Source organism: Suricata suricatta, chromosome 2 (genome assembly GCF_006229205.1).
Source record: "Suricata suricatta isolate VVHF042 chromosome 2, meerkat_22Aug2017_6uvM2_HiC, whole genome shotgun sequence".
Taxonomy (NCBI): domain Eukaryota; kingdom Metazoa; phylum Chordata; class Mammalia; order Carnivora; family Herpestidae; genus Suricata; species Suricata suricatta.
This window is the reverse complement of record NC_043701.1, coordinates 126,919,009-126,925,218: the sequence shown is the minus strand read 5'-3', so window position 1 is coordinate 126,925,218 and position 6,210 is coordinate 126,919,009.

The window sequence follows — 6,210 nt, the reverse complement described above, 5'->3', positions numbered from 1 at the left end:
AAATTTTAAAGCCTGGCCAAGCATGGTTATAGCAATGGAGCAGAAACCTTTGTTTCGGTGACCTTTGGAACAGATGAAATGCACTTTCCAAAAGCTTTCTCAAGTATCTAGTGAGAGAGAAAATCAAAAAGATGCAAGCACTATGCAAGAGCTTCTGTGAAGTGGCCACTTTTTAATTCTTTTCTTGTGAACTGACTGGAGGTGAAAAGGTAACCCTTTGATTTTCTGTCAGTGAACCAGAGTTTCAAAGCTTGTCTTCTTATGGACTTAAGGCCAGTGATGACACCAAGAACCCAATCAGACGTAGCACTTTATTAGAGCTGTTAACCTCCTGATGACTCATCAGAAAGCTGTTTCTTTAAGCCACCTAGAGGAACAGCTGGTCATTTCCTGAGGCAGTGGGGAACCTAGCCAAACCCCAGCCATGACTGCATTCTGTACATACTCCAAAGGCTTAGGTTCATCTAATGCCAAGCCAATGAGAGCCACTGAATAACTAAGGAGATATATCTGCTTTTAAAGGACAGAAATCTGCCTGTTGTTTGAACAGATGTGGTATGCCAAGCTACACATGCTTCGGATATGGAAGGATACAAAAAATGTCCCTATATTCTGAAGTAAGTGATTTTTGCAACTTTCATTAGGCTTCTCTGACCCACCAGTCCTTGATTTCAGATGATCACTAATATTCATGTCTGTTCCAAACTGCACTACTCATTCATAGAAAAATGGAGCTGTTCAATTTCATCAACTTTTTTTTTCCATTTTTGGGAGACAGTAGGAAAAAAGACCCAATTTAGAATGACAAGGCATATGTTTCTGAGCATGGTAAAGCGTTTTCTAATATCTTCAAAAGTGGGACATCATTGCTTAAGAATCTCCTAAAAATGGAACAAGAAGTTTAGTGTTCAGGAAACTTCTGTCTGGTGAGAAAATGAGGAACTGATGGTATTTGTGATAAACATTTTAAAATTGTGTACTAAAGAGTTTGAGGGTTTTTTTTAAATGATTCAAATGCTAAGGAAGCTTAAAAGGGAATCAGTGAAGACTTCAGAGTTTAATCAAGTTATTTCCAGTTTTGTTTTACATAATCACAATGGGGCTAATTGAACAACTATATATCCATTTTTCTATATTTGGAGTTGGAGTAAAGGGGAAAGTCAGAATTCATATTAAATTGGGGGAAATTATTTGCAGAAGACATAAAAAATGAATCTTTTGGGGAATTATTAAGACAATTTTTTGCAGCAGTTTTAGGTTCACAATGAAAATGAGGAAGAGGTACAGAGATTTCCTCCTTAAATGCACACGCACATCCTTTCCTCCACACATGCATCACCTCTGCCATCATCCATATCCCACACCAGGGTACATTCGTTACCCACTAATGAACCTGCATTGGCACATCACTATCACTATCCATAGTTCACATGTGGTTCACTCTTGGTAGTGTGTATTCTATGGGTTTGGACACAGGTATAATAATATGTATCCATCATTACAATATTGCACAAAATATTTTCACTACTCTAAAAATCCTCTGTGTTCCACCTATTCATCTGTCCCACTCCTGGCAACCACTTATGGTTTTCCTGTCTCCATAGTTTTGCCACAAAGAAGGACTCTTGAGAGCTGGTTAAAATTTCTATGCAGACTACTAGTAAAATTAAAAGCAAGTCAAGTTAATTCTTTTAAAAATTCTATGTCTGCCTTACTTTTCTGAGTCTATAGCTCCTGGACAATTCCATTTAGGAATTAATATTACGACTCACCTACTATGCCTGCTGTTGCAACTGGTGAATCGGCCAAGTCCCAGGCTATCTGATGAAGTCTGTTTCTGATCTGTTAGAATGTGAGAGAGGCTTCCTAGAACAGTAACTAAGCTGCCATTCCATTTACTGTTGGTTTTATTCTGACCTTGAATTTGAGTTCTTACAAGTAGACTCCTATGTTCTTTTCTTTGTGTCTGAGCCTTATCTTGACCTTTGTTTTAATAACCTGAGATTCAGTCCTATTTTTACCAATATAGCGGGTTGAATAATGGACAAAAAAAGATATATCCGAGTCTGACAGTCACTACACTCCCCAGTACCTGTGAACTGACCTTATTTGGAATTAGTGTCTCTCTAGATGTAACTAAGAATTTCAAAATTATATCATCCTGGATCTAGAGTGGGCTCTAAATCCAATGACTTGTGTCTTTATAAGAGAAAGAAGAAAGAAATTTGAAACACAGAGAAACACAGGAGAAACACAGAGAAAAAGGCCATATGAAAACAGAAACCAGAGTTTAGAGAGATATATTTTCAAGCCAAGGAATGTCAAGGATTGCCAGCAGCCACTAGCAGCTCAGAGAGAGACAAGGAGCAGGGTCTTCCCCAGAGCCTCCAATAGAAACTAATCCTGCTGACAACTTCATTTCAGACTTCTGGCCTCCAGACTCTGCAAGAATAAATTTCTGTTGTTAAGTCACCTTGTTTGAAAGAGTTTGTTATGATGACCCTAGAAAATGAATAAAACCAATCACTGTGAAGATGAACTCTTCCTTTTGTAATTAGAACATGGTAACTTATGGTACCTAATGCCAACAGCTGCCTAATATTAACCACAGCATTTGTATCTTTTCATATTTTCTGCTTACACCCTTGGCCTGCTTGCCTCCACTACACATACCTGCTAGTCCATTCTGGGCCTCACACTTCAACGTATCAATACTCTGGGCATCACAGTCTGCCAAGCAGCCAAGATTTCTACTGGGTCTGTTGCCCAGTGGCTCAGTCCCTTTGCTGGGATAGCTTTGTCTCAAGAAATGAAAACAAAACCTATTAGGTAACTTCTGGAAGAACTTGAAATTCATGGTATAATTTGGAAATTTGCCCTAAGGTTTTTGGAAAAGCATGGAAATTAAGAAAAAAAAAGAGTGAGGTTGAAGATACCACTATTGTAGAGAGTTGAAAATGGGGTTTTTTTTTCTAAATTGGCTTTTCACAAGCTTAGGTAAAAGAAAATGGAGCTCTTTCTGCTTCAGATTTGCTCATCAGTAAACTGGCTCCTTGTAGGGGCTGATGCTCTTAAAGAGTTAACTGACACCTGGCACTTGCCCAGCACCCTGGAGTGAAAACTAAAAGACATCTCATACCTCACATTACTCCAAACTTCATTGACTGGCTGATATAAGCCAGGCATTGTTGTCAAGCTGGAATAGAGCTTTGAATAAAAATGTCTAAAGACTCTATCTTCATGGAGTTTACATTCATAAGAAAGAAGATGTTCACAGCCATTTTCTTAGCAAAAATTGACTCTGTACAGAACACCGTTTAAAAATGCTGCCTAGGATAAAACAGCTTGTAGAGCCTGTGACGTGATGGGGCACGATTTACTTTCTTGAATATTTAGAAAACTGGTTGATTGCACTTAAATGGGATTTTAAAGCTTTGAAATTAGTGTTATCTTCTGAACTTGAAAAACCATAAAGCCATGTCTAAGTCACCAATTAAATAGTTCAATTTTTTAAAATGAACAAAAGATCAGTTGCATTTCAGTTTTATTCAAGCAAATTAAATTTCACCCAAACAAATTATGTGTCATTGTCAACGCATCTTTCCTTTGCCTTAGGCTTTTAGCTAGCAGATAGTCCTTTCATTTGAAGACATTGATTTTTATAATATTAAGTGACTGCAAGTATACTGTCAGTAGCTCATGTTAAGGGAAGGAGATAGAAGTTAAAAATCTATATATTTCATTTGTAGATTTCCTGAATAAGACAAATTCAGATTGGGTACAAATTTAACTATGAGATTTTTCTAAGAGAAACCATTTCAAAAACTTGTTTGGCTGTGAATCTTTTGTTTTAAAAGCATCTTCATTTAGAGTCTCATATGATCACTCTCCATGAAGAGTTTACAAAGTAATTCAAATTACTTAAATTCTTTCTAAACCCTTGAAATTCATGACAGCATCTTGGAAAGAGAAGACTTATCCAGTTCTTAATTATTCAGACTAATGGTGGCCTGCGGTGTGTGAAATGTGATGAAGCACACAGGCAAAGTTCAATAACATCAGGCTGGATGTCGAGTGCTAGATGTCATGACTGAGAACATCATTGGGATAAAAACTGGAACTGAGGATCCATTGACCATCATGAGTGAACAAATTTTGTATTCCCTAGGCAAATATTGATTGTTGCTCTGTTGGTAAGGAAGAATGATCTTTGGAATAAAAGCTTGTTGTCTATTTTAAGCCCTTTTCTTAGAAAACTCCAAATCTCCTATGATCCTTTTGTTACAAACATTATTTACCAGGGAACTTCAAAATATTCAAGAACTGAAATAGACAAAGAACTGAATAGACAAAGATGCTTCACAAACCATCAAGGGATAAACTAATATAAATTATTAAAAAACCACCCCACTGTATTGCTTTATTCATGTTTAATACTAACATACTGTCACTTTGCTACATGATCAGACTATATCATGGCAGGAAAAATATCTAAAGATGCAAGAGCTTGATAAATAAATTGATGGCTATATAATTCATTTGTCACCCTTAAAGTTCAAGAGGAGTCACAATTAATTCAGGAGAAAGTTACTGGATCCCTCAATGTTCCAAGCACATTGTTGCACACCTAAGCTATACTGTCCTCAGAGAATTTACATTTAATAGAGACATAGTCATGCACTATACACAAAGCACTAGCGTAGGTGTACTTGGATGGAGATAATAAAGAGCATCATGGGAGCACATAGGAAAAGCAATAGCTTCTAACTTGAAATGGCCTCTGAGATGCAATTTGAAAGATAAATAGAGTATAGAGGAAAGTTTTCCAGGCAGGGGTATTATATATATACATATGTATATACACACAGAACCCTACAAGCTGATGATACATATACTGATGTATAAAATGGTTTTGCTTGCAAGAGAGTAGAACTCAAAGGACAAGGGACAGGAGTTGAAGCTGGAGATAGGGACAAACGCAAGTCCTAAAGAGTTTTCTATATGTAGAATGACTTTGTATGCTAAGCACCTCTTGCAATCCCATAGCCAAAGTGCCTGGTACATTTCTAACACAGAAGTAGCGACTAGTACATGCCGACAAAGGAAAGACAAAGGCATAGCTGATACCTAATTCACACGAAACTTTTATTGCTAGAAGAATGGGTGAAAGAACCCATATCCCATGTTTGGAATATTTCACACTTTCCACCAAGAAAACCATAAGAGAGGGCAAGTCAACTGGTGATATTATCAGAAAAGTGTCTAGAGCCTTAATATTCAAAATTTGCCCACAAATAGTATTTGTTATGACCTGGGAGCTTGTTAGAAATGCAGAACCTCAGGCCACAACCTAGATTTACTTCATCAGAATTTATAGCTAACAAGATCTGTAGGTGACTCTGTGCACATTGGCATTCATGAAACACTAATCTACAGCAGATCTCTCAAACCTGGATGCACATTAGAAATACATAGGGGAGTTTTTTAAGAATATCAAGGGAAGGTAGCTTCCCCAAAGATCCAGGTTAGTGGATCAAAACATGGGTTTTTTTAATTTGTGTGAGTGGGTAAATGTCACCTCCAGGCATCAGATCAAAAATAAAGGAGAAACTGATAACAAGAGTTTGGTTTTGACACATTAGTTTGCAACATTTGTGGGACATATAAAAAGTGATCATAAATTAATAAACAGGCATATGGATGCATGAATAAAATATTTATGTGAAAAATTTCAGAAACCAATGACCAGTTTTAGTAAACAACTCCAGAGAGCTGTAATATAAGAGAGAAGTCTAAGATACAGATATAAATTTATGTAGAAATTCTGGAGTCATCAATGGTGGAGTAGATCATTGAAGGTATGGGAAAAAATACGAATGTGAATAAAATGAGAAAACTAAAGGTCAAGAATAGAATCTCTTGCATCATCAACTTTTAAAGGGTAGGCCAAATAAGTTGAGCTCAATAATGAGATTAAATTAGGGGATCTAGAGAAGAAGAAAACTCAAGAAAAAAGAGAAACATGTATAGCAAGTGAAGAGACAGTGTCAAAAGGACTTATAAATAGTGTCAAATACTGCTGCAACATCAGAAATACAAGAGTTTAGTAGTGGCAATTGACTTTACCATTTAAGAGTTAATGTATGACCTTGGCAAAAGGATAAATGGGATGAAAGCCAGGATAAATGAGGAATGAATGGAAAATCAGGC